The 18,109-nt window shown below is 47.1% G+C and overlaps 1 protein-coding gene across 3 annotated transcripts in view; it reads left to right on the top strand.

Moving 5' to 3' along the window:
* Positions 1 to 18,109, top strand: part of MYH11 (myosin heavy chain 11) — a gene marked incomplete at its 5' end in the record, with an annotated part of 109,277 nt that overhangs the window by 13,451 nt on the left and 77,717 nt on the right. The gene's annotated exons all lie outside the window — the stretch shown is intronic.

The following is an 18,109-nucleotide window of genomic DNA, read 5'->3' as shown; positions in this document are numbered from 1 at the left end:
TTGCCTTTTTTTCCCCAACTTGATTATCTATGTACTTAATCACTAATTCTACCCCAAATTTTCCTTCAAAATATGTTAATCTCCTTTTAATATGTCTAGCTATGTGTTCAAGATCCTATTGATAGCTTCCCCATGAAGGTGATTGCTACTGGAGTCTTCTGACCTGCCCTGGCTACTCTCTATGACTGGGAGCTGACACTTGGGATCTTCTTTATCATTCTTGGAATACCCTTCAATGCTCTCATGGTGGATTCCTTGTTTCCTAGTTTCCAGGTCTTCCTCCTTGATTTACTCCCTGTTTAAATGGAACACTTTCTCTAGTAGCTTCTCAAGAAAGGATGTATGTGAGGCAAATTGAGATCTTGCATATCTGAAAGTTTTGATGCTTCTCTAATATTTAAGGGACAGTTTAGCTGGGTTTAAATTTTTAAGCAAGAAATAGTTTTCTTTCAGAATTTTTAAGGCATTGCTTCATTAGCTTTGAGATTCAGTTTCATTTTTGAGGAGATAAAAGCCAATCTGATTCTTGATCCTTTGTGTATGACCAGTTTTTTCTCCTTCTCTGAAAGCTTCTTTTTTTTTTTTTTTTTTTTTTCTGACTCTTCTTTATCCCCCTGTTTATGATGGTGGAATCTGGCATGTGTCTGTTTTCACCCGTTGTGCTGGAGACTGAGTGGACCCTCATAATCTATAAACTCATGTCCTTAAATTCTGGGAAATTTTTGTGAATTATGTCCTTCATGATTTCTTTCTCTTTGTATTCTCTCTCCTGTTTTTTTCTAGATGTTTTCTTATTTCCATAATGGAATTCCTAGATTGTTTTTATGATTTTCATCTCTTTCTCGTCTCATTTATTTTCTGGGCAGTTACCTCAACTTTATCTTATGAACCTTCCACTGAGTTTTCAATTACTGCTTTCATTAAAAAAATAAAATTCCAAGAGCTTTGTTTTGTTTCCCGAATGTTTCTTTCTTATAACATTCTTTTTCCATGTATGTCCCTTTTCTTGGAGGGTACTTTTCCACAGGTAGGTCTCTGTTTCCTCCAAGAGGCATATTTTCTTTTTTATTTGTTTTAATTTATGTTTGTCTTATTAGTGGCTTTCTTCAGATGCCCGGTGAATTATTGGTTGTCCACTCATCTGGGATGCTTTAATGCATGGGCACCAAAAAGTTGATGGCAGCTCCGTGCTTGCAGGAGGAGCTTGCTGATGATGAGCTTGGCTATGGGCTGGTGAAGCTGGGCTGCTCCATCGGGGCACTTCTGCTATATCTTTCAGTCTTTTCTCTTGGGCTGATGAGATTCTTCAGAGAAGACTTGTGCAATCTTCTGCCTGGAGGGGAAATATCTGTCTACCATCATTTTGAGGGTCTAGTTGAGAAGACGCTGAGGGTTTCAAACTGTGGGATCAAACTTGCGTGTTACCCTCCTGCTGTCAGTATGGTCCCTGGTGTCCCCCAAGACAGAGACCCTCTATTTCTTCCTCTCCAGAGAATAAATCTGCCCCCCTTCTGTGGGTTGTGGGAAGGGCAGTCACTTGGCTGCAGGAGTGTAGAAGGTATCTGGAGTATCTAGCAGCTTCTCAAACAGACATTCAATCAGTCCTTGTGGGTTTCTTTTTCCTCTACCCCCTTCCCGAGGCCCCGGGGCTGCCAGTTACTGAGGTTTGGGGCTGGAGGCAGGGGGCTCTGCTTCTCCACTTTCCCCACCGCCAGCTTAGACTTCTCTCCTGGGACTGTCATCACTCATCCTGTTTGCTGGCTTCCCAGGTTGTGCTGCTGTTCTCTCCTCTCCTGTTCATTTGAACGGCTTCATGTGTTTTTGAAAAACCCCTTTACTGTCACTTTAGTATGGTTTGGGGAGGAAGAAGCGCTGAATACCTGTGTTCAACCCACTATCTTTTTTTTTTTTAGCATCTTTATTGGAGTATAATTGCTTTACAATGGTGTGTTAGTTTCTGCTGTATCACAGAGTGAATCAGCTATACATATACATATATCCCCATATCTCCTCCCTCTTGCGTCTCCCTCCCACCCTCCCTATCCCACCCCTCTAGGTGGTCACAAAGCACCGAGCTGATCTCCCTGTACTATGCGGCTGCTTCCCACTAGCTATCTATTTTACATTTGGTAGTGTGTCTATGTCAGTGCTACTTCTCACTTCGTCCCATCTTACCCTTCCCCCTCCCCGTGTCCTCAAGTCCATTCTCTGCGTCTGCATCTTTATTCCTGTCCTGCCCCTAGGTTCTTCAGAACCATTTTTTTTAGATTCCATATATATGTGTTAGCATACGGTATTTGTTTTTCTCTTTCTGACTTACTTCACTCTGTATGACAGACTCTAGGTCCATCCACTTCACTACAAATAACTCAATTTCGTTTCTTTTTATGGCTGAGTAATAGTCCATTGTATATATGTGCCACATCTTCTTTATCCATTCATCTATCAATGGACACTTAGGTTGCTTCCATGTCCTGGCTATTGTAAATAGTGCTGCAATGAACATTGTGATACATGACTCTTTCTGAATGATAGTTTTCTCAGGGTATATGCTCAGTACTGGGATTGCTGGGTCATAGGGTAGTTCTATTTTTAGTTTTTTAAGGAACCTCCATACTGTTCTCCATAGTGGCTGTATCAATTTACATTCCCATCAACAGTGCAAGAGGGTTCCCTTTTCTCCACACCCTCTCCAGCATTTATTGTTTGTAGATTTTGTGATGATGGTCATTCTGGCCGGTGTGAGGTGATACCTCATTGTAGTTTTGATTTGCATTTCTCTAATGATTAGTGATGTTGAGCATCCTTTCATGTGTTTGTTAGCAATCTGTATATCTTCTTTGGAGAAATGTCTATTTAGGTCTTCTGCCCATCTTTGGATTGGATTGTTTGTTTTTTTGATACTGAGCTGCATGAGCTGCTGGTATATTTTGGAGATTAATCCTCTGTCCGTTGCTTCGTTTGCAAATATTTTCTCCCATTCTGAGGGTTGTCTTTTCGTCTTGTTTATGGTTTCCTTTGCTGTGCAAGAGTTTTTAAGTTTCATTAGGTCCCATTTGTTTATTTCTGTTTTTATTCCCTTTCTCTAGGAGGTGAGTCAAAAAGGATCTTGCTGTGATTTATGTCATAGAGTGTTCTGCCTATGTTTTCCTCTAAGAGTTTTATAGTGTCTGGCCTTACATTTAGGTCTTTAATCCATTTTTGGTTTATTTTTGTGTATGGTGTTAGGGAGTGTTCTAATTTCATTCTTTTACATGTAGCTGTCCAGTTTTCCCAGCACCTCTTATTGAAGAGGCTGTCTTTTCTCCGTTGTATATTCTTGCCTCCTTTATCAACGATAAGGTGACCATATGTGCGTGGGTTTATCTCTGGGCTTTCTATCCTGTTCCATTGATCTATATTTCTGTTTTTGTGCCAGTACCATACTGTCTTGATTACTGTAACTTTGTAGTATATTCTGAGGTCAGGGAGCCTGATTCCTCCAGCTCCGTTTTTCTTTCTCAAGATTTCTTTGGCTATTCAGGGTCTTTTGTGTTTCCATACAAATTGTGCAATTTTTTGTTCTAGTTCTGTGAAAAATGCCAGTGGTATTTTGATAAGGATTGCATTGAATCTGTAGATTGCTTTGGGTAGTATAGTCATTTTCACAGTTCAACCCACTATCTTTCGATGGAAATTCTCTCACACCTTCTTTTCCAAAGAAGCAATAATGGTGATAGTGGATTTTTATTGTGTGCTTCCTATATGCACAGGGCTTTCCAGGAATATCTCCATTCATCCTTCCCACAAACCCACAAGGCAGACAGGATCAGATTAGAACCTTTAAATTAAGCCCTGAAACTATTATGGTGCCCACACATGTAATCCAGAATAAAAACAACACTAAACTATAAAGTAACGAAAGCCAACAAAGTCTTAAATTTTCCCATGACATTTACTATGATAGTTTTTAAGACGTAACAAATATTGATTCCTTTGAAATGTTCTTTATTTTTACCTCCCTCCCTTCCTTTGGTTGTGGACCTATGTTTACATGACTGGTCAGATAATCCAACCCTGGAGGCAGGTGCTATTTTTAGCCCCATTTTATTGCTGGGGAAACTGAGGCTCAAGGAGGTGAAGAACTTGACACATGAGTATCAGAGTGGATTTGAACTTGGTTTATCAGACTCCAAAGCCCAGGGCTTGCTGGACAAGTGGGTGATGCTGAGCTGCTGCACAGGCCCCTCCTGCCCCATGGAAGGCTGTTTGCTCCTGCAGGGCTGTCTCCTTACATCTCAGGGGGTTAGTGTTGAGGGCCCAGCACTTGGGAAGCTGACGTTAGTGACTTCAGCAAATTAGCATGATGAGTGTGGGGAAAGCATCACCAAAGCTTTCCCGACAAAATCCACTTTGGATCTCCCACAGCCCCTCTGTGGGTCCCTGGGGTGAGGGACGGTGTGAAAGGCAGATGAGATTTCGTTCTGAGGATGAGAGGAACCGTCAGGGTCTGTCACTGGAAGTGTTGTGTCCTCACCTAATTAGCACCACATGGCCACTCTCAGGGGATTAAAAAAAAAAAACAACAACAGCTACAGACCTTTATCAGCCCAGGCTCTTGGCTGAACCCTCTTCAGGCTGCAGAGAAGTCTGTGGGAGTGGAGTGATCCAAACTCCGCTGTCTGCTTTGCAAGTTCCCACACTCAGTCTGAACCCTCTGTCCATGGCCGGTAGGCGCTGGGGGGCTGGCTCATGCTCCCCCAACTCCCAAGAGGCTGCCCTGTAAGCTCAGCAGAGACAGGAAGGGCAGTGATGCGCATTGGGCTCACTGCCCCATAGATCCTGCCTCCCTTGGCCCTTGCCGGTCCCCTGCAGGACAGCCTCCCCATTTGACGGACTGAAGAAACTGAGGCTCAGAGCACCGAGTGGCTTGGCCCCCGAGCTGAGTGTCAAACCTGGCAACATCACCTTTGGCCACCCTGGAAACATTCTCTGAGGCAGTATGGTAGATAGTGTAGTGCTGTTACCCCCATTTAACAGATGAGGAAACTGAGGCCCCAAAAGGCTAAGGGACTGGCTTAGGCCTTATAATTAGAAAGGGTTGAACTTGGCCTGATACCCTGTCCTCCTGGGACAGAAGAATCACTGCCGTCTGTAACCACTTCACTGGCTCACTGTTGTAGAGGACAGAGAGGATGGAGTGGTAATGACAAAAAAGCTAATAGTAATAGCACTTATTATGCTTTTGAATGGGCCTTGGGTATTTTTAAGCTCTTTGTGTGTCCAGTCTCATTTCATTTTCACATCCTTGGAATGTGTGGGTTTTTATCCCTTCCTGGTGAGGAAACTGATGCTTTGAGTTGCCTAAGAGGTGGAGCCGGGAAGTAATTCCAAGTAATTTTACCCTTGAGACTGTGTTCCTGTGACACATCCCCAGGGAGGGGACTGGTTGCATGCTTCTCTGCCTCTTGGAGACTTTGCTGCAGCTCTCTGCTCAGCATCTGGCCTGGCGGTGTGAGGGATGCTGGTAGCTCCATCTGTCTGGCCCCGTCTGGTTGGCCCTCTGAGTTATCATGAGATCACGTTCTTTGGCAGGAAATGAGGAAGAAGGATCATCTGATTCTGATGAGCATTTTGTGGACTGCCCATGGTGTCTCACACAGATGGGAAAGAGCTAAGGAGAATTAATTTTTTAAAATAAGCAGTAAATATTGAGTTGGAGAAGCAGATATGCTTAAGGGAGTGGATTTGGGAAGTTCTGGCTGACACTTGGTGATGGTGTGTTCCTCTTGGACTATGCATGCTCCAGCCTCCCGGCTCTGTGTCCTCCCAGCCTCAGAGAGAATCTAGCTCGCTGTTCCCTTTTTTGTCCAAAAGTATTGATTGAGGCCTCACTGTGGGGAGGCTTGTGGTGAGGGACACAGTCTACTGAGGGGTGCAGATGTTAATCAAATCCAACCACAAGTACATGTGTTGTCGGGGAGGTCCAGGGAGCTGTGAGGTGGACCCTGGGAACTGTCCCAGGCTGGGAGGGCAGAGGAGGCCTCCTTACGAGGTGACATGTGGGCCTAAGGGAGCTGATGGGATACACGAGTCTGTGGGGCTGGAGCAGAGAGGAGGACACAGAAAGTGGAGGTGGGAGCTGCGGCCCAGGAGGCCACCAGGAGGATATCGGTCTTCGGGTACCCATGCCCCCTTAGCTGGCCAGTTCCGCTATTAAAGATGCCAGAGGTTCATGCGGGTCTGGTAGAGTCCTGCTGGGGTCCAGCACAAGCTCTCAGAGTACCTCTGCCCACCCAGAATCTCTTCCTCCCCACGCTGCTGGGGGGAGGAGGGTGGAGAGAGGAAAGCCTGGACTTATAGAGCAGAGGTTTAGGGAGTCGCTTTTGAGCTGGTTCAAATCCCAGCTCTGCCAAGGCGCCCACTTCTCTGTGCCTCAGTTTCCTCATTTGTCCCATGAGGAGACACCTATCCCGGTGGTTGTGAGGGTTGATTTGGACAGTGCCTGAGGAGTATGGCACCAGGCAGGCAAGTGCAGGGCCTGAGCTGTCACCTGGCTGGGCCCAAGGTGGAGGCCCAGCACCGACCTTGGGTCTGGAACCCTCCACATCCACCTTTGTGGGTGGCGTTAGGGAGGGAGCCACCTTTCTGCACTTGGTGGAGACCAGGTCCTTCCCTGGTCGGGGGGAGCGGTGACCCTGCGGGGACCTGGGCTTGGCCACCTCCCTCTCCGTGGGTCCCACAGCAGCCTGGCGCGGGAGGGAGGAAGGGAAGCAGCCAGCCCGGGCTGCTCTCAGGCCCAGCTCGGTTTTCTCCTTTTATGGTCAGCCTGCAGGCCTCTGGCTCCCCAGCCAGAAACCACGAGCTGGTTTCAGGATCAGGCCGAAATAGCTGGTCTGTGGGGAGCTGGGCGTCTCCTGGGAGACTCAGGCCTGGTGCAGGGGAGGCAGCAGGGAGCCCTTTCTGTCCTTGGAAAGCTCCCCCGCACACCTGCTCATCCAAGGCCAGACCCCTAGGCCCGGGAGAAGGAGGGAAGACAGGCGCGTTTGGGGCTGGGGCGTGAGGTGAGGCAGACCCCAGGGCTCTGGGCCGGGCAGCTCAGCCAGGCGCAGGCGGTGCTGGGATGCGGGCTCCAGCCCTGCCATCTCCGCTCCTGTGCTGTGCTCTTTCCTATCTCTGACTTCCTGTGGCCCAGGCCCTCTGCTTGGGATGCGCTGCCTCCTTGGGACCTTTTCCCCTGCGGATTCCTACACATCCTTCTCTGTGTGGCTCAGTTGTCCCCTCAGCTGCTAAGAGGTCCTGTCTGTCTCTCGGGGAGCATTAAAACAGCCTTTCTGCAGCACTTCTGGCATATACCCATTGTGGCATTTGCCCACATCTTGCAGTCAGTTCTTTGCCCATCTGACCCCCACACTGGATCATAAGCCTCTCAAAAGCAAAGACTAAGTAGGTCTTAGTAAACTTTGTGTTTCCAGTGCCTGACACATAGTAGGGGCCCTGGACTTGTTTGCTGAGTGAATATGTGAATAAAGGAAGAAGCGCTGACTGTGGCTTCAATCTGAATTGCCTTTCTGAGAGAGAGAGAGGGAGAGAGAGAAAGAGAGAGAGAGAGAGAGATTGAGAGGGAGAAAAATTGATTGGTTGAGACTGATTCAAATCAACAAGCATTTCCTGAGTACCTACTGTGTGTCAAACATGGTCCCTGCCCCCCTGGATCAGGCACAGTCCTTGGCCCTCGGGAACTCATGGGCCAGTAGGAGAAGCATTAAAGCAATTTTGTCAAGTAAGCAAATAAATAAATAAATAAATAAATTTCAGGTGATGAAATTATAGAGTTATTTTTCCCCCCTAAGGAGAAGATAAAACAGGATGATGGGATCAAGAGAAACTGAGGGAGTGGCTCTGGATGCATGGTGGTCAGAGGTGGCTCCATCTGAGGATGTGACATTTGAACTTGGGTATGAAAGGTGAGAAGGAGCTGGCCACATCAAGAACCAGGGAAGAGCTTTAGAGGCAGAAGGAGGAGGCAGTGCAAAGGCCCTGAGGCAGGAATGGGCACGATGTGCTAGGGAAGTGCCAAGAAGGCCGGTGTGGCTGGGATGTAAGTGGGAGAGGGAAGTAACCAGATGAGGTTGAGAAGCAGCAGGAGCCTCCGCATGGACTGTTATAAGCCCATTTAATATCAGCAACAAAGACTGTATGACATGGTCAACGCTTATAGTCAAATGTTAAATGAAAAGGACTAGAAAATCACGCCATTGAATGGCATCAATTGTGTAAATCACTCTAAACCGCTATAAAAAATAATGAAAAGGAGATATATCCAAATATTAACCATCACAGGGTAGGGGGATTTTGTCTTTGCCAAACTTTCTGCAGTTGGTGTGTACTAATTTTGTAATCCAAATAAAAAATTAATAACTTATTTAAGAAAAAAAAGCAGTTTTATAACTGTTGAAAAATGAATAGATCTGTATGATGTTTAAGGAATCAGATCTCTTGATTTAGAGGTGGTGTAAAAGTAACATTGTTTTTTAAAAAACTTTTATTGTGGTGTAATTTATATACCATAAATCAATCCATTTTAAGTATGCAATTCACCAGTTATTGGTGAATTTACAAGGTTATGCAGCCATCACCATAATCTAATCTAATCTAATCTAATCTAATCTAATCTAATCTTTCTAATCTTCCAGAAAGAAATCTTGTGCCCACTTGTGGCCTCTTATAGTGACTCCCCCATTCCCACTTCCAGTTCCACCCCATCACTATCTACTTTCTGTCTCCCTAGATTTACCTCTTCTGGATATTTAGTATAAATGGAGTGAATGATACAACATGTGGTATTTTGTGTCTGACTTCTTTTACCTAGCATAATGTCTTCAAGGTTCATCCATGTTGTAGCCTGTATCAGTGCTTCATTCCTTTTTATGGCTGAGTAATATTCTATTGTATAGATAGACCACATTTTGTTTATCCATTTACCAGTTGGACATTTGTATTATTTCTACTCTTTGGTAAAGTAGCATAATTTTTACTAAGATGAAAAAGAAATATTCTGCCTGTCATATTAAGGGAAAATGGTCCATTACCATTCCAAATAATCCTTTTCTCCTAAAAAGTATTGAGGTGAAACAATGATCATGGTGAGGTTAAGTGCTACAATGGAGGGAATCTTTGGACTATGGGAGCCAGGGTCACCACTAGACCAGGTGGTACCTTTATAGAATTAGAAAAATGTACCCTTTTCTCAAGGCATCTTTCTTCCATCTGCTGAAAGATGGTTGTAATAAATATACAAATCTACAGTGACCAGTGTGAATGGTTCTCCCTTAGAGTTATGCAGTGTACAACTCATACCACTGTCCATGGCAGCCCTGGGGGTGGGGGATGTAGAGTAGAAAGGTCCCCAACTTAGATCTAGGGAGGTATGTAGTCAGAGAAAGTATCAGAGGAGATGACTCTCAGGGTGACATTTCAAGAATGGATTAGGGTATATACCCCAAAGAATTGAAAACAGGTGCTCAAAAACTTGTACTTGAATGTTCATAGCAGCATTGTTCACAATAACCAAAAGCTAGAAACAACCCAAACACCCATCAACGGATGAGTGGAACCATAAATGTGGTCTATCTATACATTGGAGTACTATTCAGCTGTAAAAAAGAATGAAGTTCTGATACATGTTACAACAGGGGTGAACCTCAAAAACATCATGCTAAGTGAAAGAAGCCAGACACAAAAGGCCACATATTATACAATTGTGTTTGTGTGAAATGTCCACGATAGGCAAATCCATAGAGGCAGACAGCGGATTGGTGGTTGCCAGGGGTTATGGGGAGTGGGGGATGGAGAGTGACTGTTTAAGGATATGGGGTTTTATTTGGGACTGATAAAAATATTTTGGAACTAGACAGAAGTGTGAGTTGCACGACACTGTGAACGTACTACATGCCACTGAATTGTTCACTTTTACATGGTTAAATTTATGTTGTGTGAATTTCACCTAAAAGGGAAAAAAAAGAGAACAGATTAGGCGGGTAGAAAAGTGATGAAGATGGTGCTCTGGGCAGAAGAAACAATGTGTGCAAAGCTTGAGGGGAAAACTGCTTTGCACATTCAGAGAACTCTACTCTCTCGTGTCAGACATGATCTCAAGCTCAGGGAAGGAATCAGCTAGGAAGCCCGGGGAAGTTGGTCTCCTGGGCTCCGCATGGGTCAGCAAGCAGCACCCACGCTGAGCCCTCCTGCCCATAACCAACCAGGGCACAGTTAGCTTCCCACGCTCGGAGCCGGTGCGTTTCCGATGGGAATATCCCAGGCCGGAGGTCCCCTGGCAGCGCCCAGCATGGATCCGCCCGGCAGCTGCCCAGCCTTTCCCTGGAGGCCACTCCCTCTCCTGGGGACCTGGGAGGAGAGGCCTCGGGACGGACATCTGACCCTATAAATCTCTCATCCTCTGGGTGTAGGTTTCCCAAGGCTGCTGGGAAAGACTGCCTGTCCTCCCTGTAGCAGATGGATGGAGATAGCCCGTCCGTCTGTCCATCTCAAAATCACTCCTTAAAATAGTGCAGGCTCTGGGCCAGCCCCAGCGGGTTCTCTCTCTGCTTGGGTGCTGATCACAGGGTGCTGGTTCCTCCAGGTCTTGCCTTTCTGCCCCTCCCTGAATCCGTTTTGAGCTGGTTTCCTAGTTTGCTCTGGTCCTCAGCAGACTTCTCCCTCCAGCTGGAAGTTGGAGGCACAGTCCAAGGAGCTGGCGGTTGTACCAGCACAGGGTACCTCCCTCCACAACTTTCTTGTGATGCTGATCTCTGTCTCTCTCCAGAGCGTACTGGGGAGATGAAAGTTTTACTGTTTTTATCTTGGAAGGAAATGCCACCAGCGCGTGGCTGTGGGTTATCTGAGGAAGACAAAACAAAGCCGTGGCCTGGAAGCAAGGCCTCTGGGGTCATGCACCTCAGTCTGAGTCCCCGCCTGCCACTTCCTAGCTGTGTGACTGTGTTCGTTATCTAGGGCTGCTGTACAAATGGCTGCAAACTTGGTGGCTTAAAACGACAGGAATTTGTTCTCTCATAGTTCTGGACGCCAGAGGTCTGAAATCAAGGTGTCATCAGGGTTGGTTCCTTCCAGAGGCTCTGAGGGAGAATCCAGTCCAGGCCCCTCTCCTCTTCTGGCTTCAGGCGGCTGCCAGGTCCTCGGCATCCTCAGCTTGTAGCTGCATCCCTCCAACCTGCCTCCTCCTTCACGTGGCTTCTCCCTCTGCCTCTAATTCCCCTCTCCTTTCTCTTATAAATAAGGACACTGGTCATTGATTTAGGTCCCATCCTAAGTCCAAGATGATCTCATCTGGAGATCCTTAATTAATTACATCTGTAAGACCCCTATTCTAGATAAGGTCACCTTCTGAGTTTCCGAGTGGACATTTCTTTGGGGGCCACAGGTCAGCCCACTGCAGTGACCTCGGGCAAGTCGCCTCACTCCACTGTACTGTCCTCATCTGTAAAGTGGCCGTGGTGCCAGTGCCCAGCTCAGGGGCTGCTGTGAGGGTGGAACGGGTCACCTTGCACAGAAGGAGCTCGGGGGGCCCGCGGCACAGCGCATTCTCTGGAGGTGGGCGCTGCTGGGGACGCTGCAGGCAGGCAGCTGTTTCTTTCCTCTCCTTCCTAAGCTTCATGGTCATAATGGGCTCCTTGAGAGCAGTAAAGACTATTTTTACATCACCCATTTTTGGTGAGATGAGGGAACGGTCATACATACTCATAGCATAACCACGAGCGGGACAGAAGGAGATGGAGTTGAAGGGAGGTCTCCCTCCCGTGCTGGTTCTCAGTCCCTCAGACCCTCTTCTCAGGGACAACCATCATTGGCTGTGTCGAGTAGCTTCACGATATATCCAACATACACAAGTATTTGAAGATGTGTGTGTGTGTGTGTGTGTACACCTTAGGTATGTATATGTGTGTGTGTGAAAATATATCCCTCTTTTTAAAACATAAGAGGTGTAATTCTATGTCACCTAGCCTTTTATTTTTTAGCTTACTATGTCTTGGAGATTATTCTGCGTCAGTCCATGACGATCTGCCTGGTCCTTTTCAGTGGCTGCCCAATGTGCCGCTGTGTGGCCCTACCAGATTTTTTTTTTTTAACGTCTTCTATTTCTTTCTTTCTTTCTTTCTTTTTGGCTGCGTTGGGTCTTCGTTGCTGCGCACGGGCTTTCTCTAGTTGCGGTGAGTGGGGGCTACTCTTTGTTGCGGTGCACAGGCTTCTCATTGTGGTGGCTTCTCTTATTGCGGAGCACGGGCTCTAGGCCTGCGGGCTTCAGTAGTTGTGGCATGCGGGCTCAGTAGTTGTGGCTCGCGGGCTGTAGAGCGCAGGCTCAGTAGTTGTGGCACACGGGCTTATTTGCTCCGCGGCATGTGGGATCTTCCTGGACCAGGGCTCCAACCCGTGTACCCTGCATTGGCAGGCAGATTCTTAACCACTGCGCCACCAGAGAAGTCCCCAGATTTTTCTTTAAGTTAATTTTTAGTTTATATTGGAGTATAGTTGATTTACAAAGTTGTGTTAGTTTCAGGTGTACAGCAAAGTGATTCAATTATACATATGCATATATCCATTCATTTTCTGATTCAATTATAAATATGCATATATCCATTCGTTTTCAGATTCTTTTCCCATTTAGTTATTACAGAGTATTGAATAGAGGTCCCTGTGCTGTACAGTAGGTCCTTGTTGATTATCTATTTTATATATAATAGTGTATATATGTTAATCCCAGTCTCCCAATTTAATCCCCCCACCCATGCCCTACCAGATTTTAGATACCAAAATGTATTTCGCTAGTCTGCAGTTGATAGACTGGTTGAATGGTTTCTTTCTGGTCTTCTGCTTTTGCTGATATTCTTGCAGTGACCAACTTAAACGTCTGTCCTTGCGCACACGTGTGGGAGTTTCCGATGTGGCTATTTCTTGAGGTTTGTGGAGCAGCCCACGAGTCGTAGCAGGAGGCAGGGATGTAGGCCTGATCGGAATCAGCACAGCTGGACCGGAAGACGGGACTTCGTGGTGATGGAGAGCCCTGATGCCAAAGGAGGGGCTGCCTCTTTCCTGTGGCCCTTCTCCCTGCGAGGGCTGCCCCTGGGCCCTCAGCTCAGAGGTCAGACTTGCCTGAGGGGAGCCTCCCCAGACCCCCTGAACGTAGCCCCTGCGGGCAGCTGTGGCCCTTGCTACCAGCTCAAGGTGGAAAAAGTGAGAGTGAGAAAGAGGAATGAAATAGCCTTTTGGCTCTTCTGCCTTTTGTCCTGAGGATTTGGCTCAGCTATGCCACCAGAATGTCCATCTGTTATCTGAGGGGATAGAGAGAAGGTTGTTTGGAGACGGGCATAGGGTCCATGGAGCTTGCACAGTCATCTCATTCATCTGACCCTGGAGTGGACCAGATCTTCTTTATGTGATGTAAATCTGCCCCCCTCTCCCAGATATGGTCATGACTATCCTCTCTGGTCCCCAGTGATGCATAGGCATGGGCTATTCCAGTCCCATCCATCCTCCCATCCTTCCTTCCATCCATCCATCCATCCATCCATCCATCCTCCCATCCATCCATCTTCCCATCCATCCATCTAACAAATATAATTGAGCATCTGCTATATGCCAGGTACTTGAGATACAGTGTTAAACAAAACAGACAAGCCCCCCTCTTCCCCAGTAAAGCTTGCTTTCCAGCACAGGGAGATAGACAAACACAAGAGGTCATTGCAGATGGCTCTAAGTGATGTGAAGGAAATAAACAGGTTAATTGCCTGAGTGCCCTGAGGCAACTGCCTGCATCCTTGTGGACAGAGACTTAGAAAAGGCCTCTCGGGGAGTGGAAGCCCTCAAGATGATGGGAAGACATCACCCATGGCAAAAATCGGGGAGAGAGTGTTCCAGGCAAAGGCCCTGGAAGGGAAGCGTGTGTTCTCTGTGGGAGCAGGTGGCTGTGTAGGAGCTGAGTAGGGGTAAGGAGAGAAAGGTGCCAATGAGGCAGCTGGGTGGGGACACATCAGGCCAGACTTCGTAGGCCATGGTGGGGAGACTGGGGGCCACTGGGACTAGCCAGCTGGTTTTGACCAGGCCGTGGCTGATCTGACTCTTTTAAGAAGATTTTTCTACTGTAATGCAGTAGCACCTCACACCTGTCAGGATGGCTGTTATCAAAAATCAGAAAGTAGTTAAGTGTTGATGTGGATGTGGAGAAACTGGCATGTTGGTGCATTGCTGGTGGGAAAGTAAACTGGTGCCACCACTATGGAAAACAGTATGGCGACTCCTTGAAAAGTTAAACAGAATTGGCACATAATCCAGCAATTCTGCTTCCGAGCATATACCCCAAAGAAGTGAAAGCAGGGACACCAACAGATATTTGTACACCCATGGTCATAGCAACACTATTCACAGTAGCCAAGAGATGGAAGCAACCCAGGTGTCCATCAACAGATGAATAGATAAACAAAATGGGGTATATCCATACAATGGACATTTTGACACATGCTGCAATATGGATGAGCCTTGAGGAAACTATGCTAAATGAAATAAGCCAAACACAGAAAGACAAATTCTGTGCGATTCCACTTACATGAGACACTTAGAGTAGTCAAAAATCATAAAGACAGAAAGTAGAATGGTGGTTGCCCGGGGCTGGAGGGAGGAGGGACTGGGGAGTTATTATTTAATGGGTATGGAGTTTGTTTGGGAAAATGAAAAAGATGGGTGGTGGTGATGGTTGCACAACAATGTGAACGTGCTTCATGCTGCTGAACTGGACACTTTAAAATGGTCTCAATAGTAAATTTTATGCATGTTTTACCAAAATTTTAAAAATTTATAAGAGAAAAAAGAACACCCCTCTGGCTGCCCTGTGAGAACGGCGGGGGCGTGGGCAGAAGCAGGGAGACGGGAGGGGAGGATCTGGGCCTGAAGTGATGGTTCTCAGACCAGGTGTGGCAGCAGTGATGGGATGGATCTACGCTGATTCATGGGAAGCAGATCCTTCCATCCCCGAGGCCACTTCATGCCCCGGTTTCCTTCTTGTCACCTTAGACCTTAGGTGGTAAGGCTGCTTCTCTGGCCTGGGAAGGAGGCCTCACTCCTTCCCTTGACTGGTCCCTGCTGATCTCTCCAAGCTGCCTTGTCTCCCAACGCCTTCCCTAATCCAGCTGGAGCTTGGGCCCCTAGGAACCCCCGTTCCATTTCCTGTGCCCTGTCCTGTATTTGGAACAGCAGAAAGTGCCCAGACTCTGACACATGATGCTGCAACCCCCAGGTTGGTCCCTGAAGTGGCTGTGTGACTTTGGGCTACCTGACCTCAGTTTCCTTAAACTTAAAAGGGTCAGGATCAAAGACCACACAGGGACAGTGCCAGAAAAGTGTATCTGGCCCATAATAGGTGTTCAATAAATAGTAGGTGTTGGGTCCAAATCCTGCCTCATCCACTTACTAGCTGTGTAACTGTGGGCAAGTTTTAAAATTTCTCTGTGCCTCAGTTTATTCATCTGTAAAATGGGGATAAAATTAGTCTGTCTCATAGGATGTATGGGGGTTGAATGAGTTAATACAGGCAAATGCTTGAAATAATGCATGACACAGAGGAGGTGCTAAGTAGCTGATACTATTATGTGGTATTTTCAGGGTCTAGCATGGGGACGAATACCTGGTAGCTGCCCTAAAAGCATTTGTTGAATGAATGAATGAGTGACTCAGTTTCTTGTGTGTATATTGAACTTCCCCATCAAGAAACTCATGTCTTCCAGGTTTGGGGTTGGCTTTTTTCAGTGCTCACCAAGCTACACCTTCTCTGTGTCAGGGACTTAGGGCTCAGGGGCTGGGGATCCAGAAACTGAGGGAAGCGGGGTCCAGAACTGGATACTTCTGCCTATGAGCGATTCATGGTTCTGTGGGGGCAGAGACACAAACAAAGAGAAAGAAAACCAGCCTGGGACAGGGCGCTCGGGCAGCACAGGGGCTGTGGCAGTGGAGACATCTGTCTTGGTGATGGGTGGGAGCCAGTGACAGCTCCAGGATTTCTGTCTGGGGGGGTCTTAGAGGCAGCAGTCAGATTATTTGATGGAGGCTGGGGGCTTTTCTTAGGGCTTCTTCTCTCTAACAAGGTTGACTATTTGTGATAGCTTAGGAGCGCTGACGGAGATTTACAGCCAAGCCTCCCCCTGGCTCGATCACTGTGTGGAAAGCTTCTTAGAAGAGGTGTCATCTTCGAGACTGGGGGATGTGGCCGGGAAAGGAGAAGAGAAAGGCCTGCTAGGCAGCAGGAATAGCCTGAACAAAGGCACAGAGTGCGTTTGGGGGTTGATCTGGGTGGGGTTGCTGGGGAATTAAGAGTGAGGGACATGGAAGTGCCAAGGCTGGGGAGGCAGGCAGGGCCAGTCACGGGAGGCCTTGGATGCCCCTTCTGGGCCTCATCTGAGGACACTGGGGGCCATGGACAGCTTTTAAAAACTGCTTTATTAAGATAAAACTTGCATACCAAAAATCCTCCCAAGATAAGTGTAAAATTCAGTGATTTTCAATAAATTGAGTTATGTAAGCATCACCGCAATCCAGCTTCCACACCCCAAAATGATCCTTCATGCCTGTTTGCAGTCACCCCGCCCCAGCCCCTGGCAACCACTCATCTACCTTCTCCCTTTATGCATTTACCTGTTCCGCACATTTCTTATAACTGGAATCACACAATATGTAGCCTTCTGTGTCTGACTTTTCCGTAGCATCATGTTTTTGAGGATCATCCATGTTGTAGCCTGTATCGGTACTTCGTTGTTTTTATGACTGAATAATGTTCCATTGTATAGATTGACCACATTTTATTTATCCATCCACCAGCAGAGGGACATTTGGGTTGTTTCTACTTTTTAGCTATTATGATAACGCTGCTGTGAACATTTGTGTGCAAGTCTTGTAGGGACACATGTTTCTGTTCTCTTGGGTAGACTCCTAGGAGTGGAATAGCTGGGTCATATGATGAATTTATGTTTAATGTTTTAAGAAACTTCCAAAGTGGAAGAGGGTTAAGGAGCAAGTGATCAGGCAGTTCAGCGTGTCAGAAAGATTACTCTGAGAAGGGGTTTGGAGGAGGATGTCACAAGATCCCGGGAGATCTTTGATCATAAGAGGCTGAGGGTTGTGATGTGGGGATGGAGCAGGGAATGGAGTTAAGAAATGCCTGCCGCTTCACCATTGCCCAGCAGAGGATGTGATGCTCTGCTTTCTCAGTTATGGTTAACTGACTGATGATTGAGGTGTTTAAGCTTCCCCGTGTCCCTCATAGGGGATCTTGGCTCCACCCCCTAAGGCCACTTTAAGAGCAGAAGGTGATCAGTAATGTCTGCTTAATCACGTTTAATCTCACGATGCCCTGTGCACCCACCAGGGTTCTCTGGTGGTAAGCGACAGAGACCTTATCTAGAAAAAGAATTTCTGGAAGAGTATTGGGGAGCTCACAGATGGGGTGGGAAGAGTGGGGAGCCAGCCTCAGAAAATGTTAGAAACCAGGGCTGTTTGGGCTCTGGGGGCAAGAAGTGAGACCCCCTCAGGGCCTCCATTGTGCTTCTCCATCCTTGATCCAGCTCGGAGTTTGAGCTCAGAGATTCTGATTGACATAGCCTAGGAAACGTTGTTGCCTCTTGGCTGGGGTAGCTTGTGGGTCAGTCCCACCAAGACTGTACATGAAGGCAGGGGGGTGGGGTGGGCAGGGAACATGGATCCTTAAGGACTGTAGGATGCTCTTCTTGGAAGAAGAGGAAATGGATACTGGATTTTCGAACCAAAAATGTCCACTACCCCATATTCCAGATAAAAAAACTGAACCATGGAGAGGTTAAGAATATTTGCCCAAAGCCATAGAGGTGGGAAGTGACCAAGTTGGAATGCCAGTCTGTCTGGATCCAAAGTCGGTGTTCTGTCTGTGACCTAATCTGGGCAGAGTGGGTCTCCTGGGACCTTCCAGAGCTGGTGGGGCAGGGATTCTCACTGCTTCCTGAACGAGTCAGTCTCCGGTATCTTTCTGGGGCTGCCTCCAGGACTTTAGGGGGTGGGGAAAAGTACCTAAAAGAGCCCTTGGCTTTGGTCTTATCCC

Source organism: Balaenoptera borealis, assembly GCF_965194805.1.
Source record: "Balaenoptera borealis genome assembly, chromosome: 16".
Lineage (NCBI taxonomy): Eukaryota > Metazoa > Chordata > Mammalia > Artiodactyla > Balaenopteridae > Balaenoptera > Balaenoptera borealis.
Note: the sequence above shows the minus strand (reverse complement) of the source record. Positions and strands in the feature narration are given on the sequence as shown.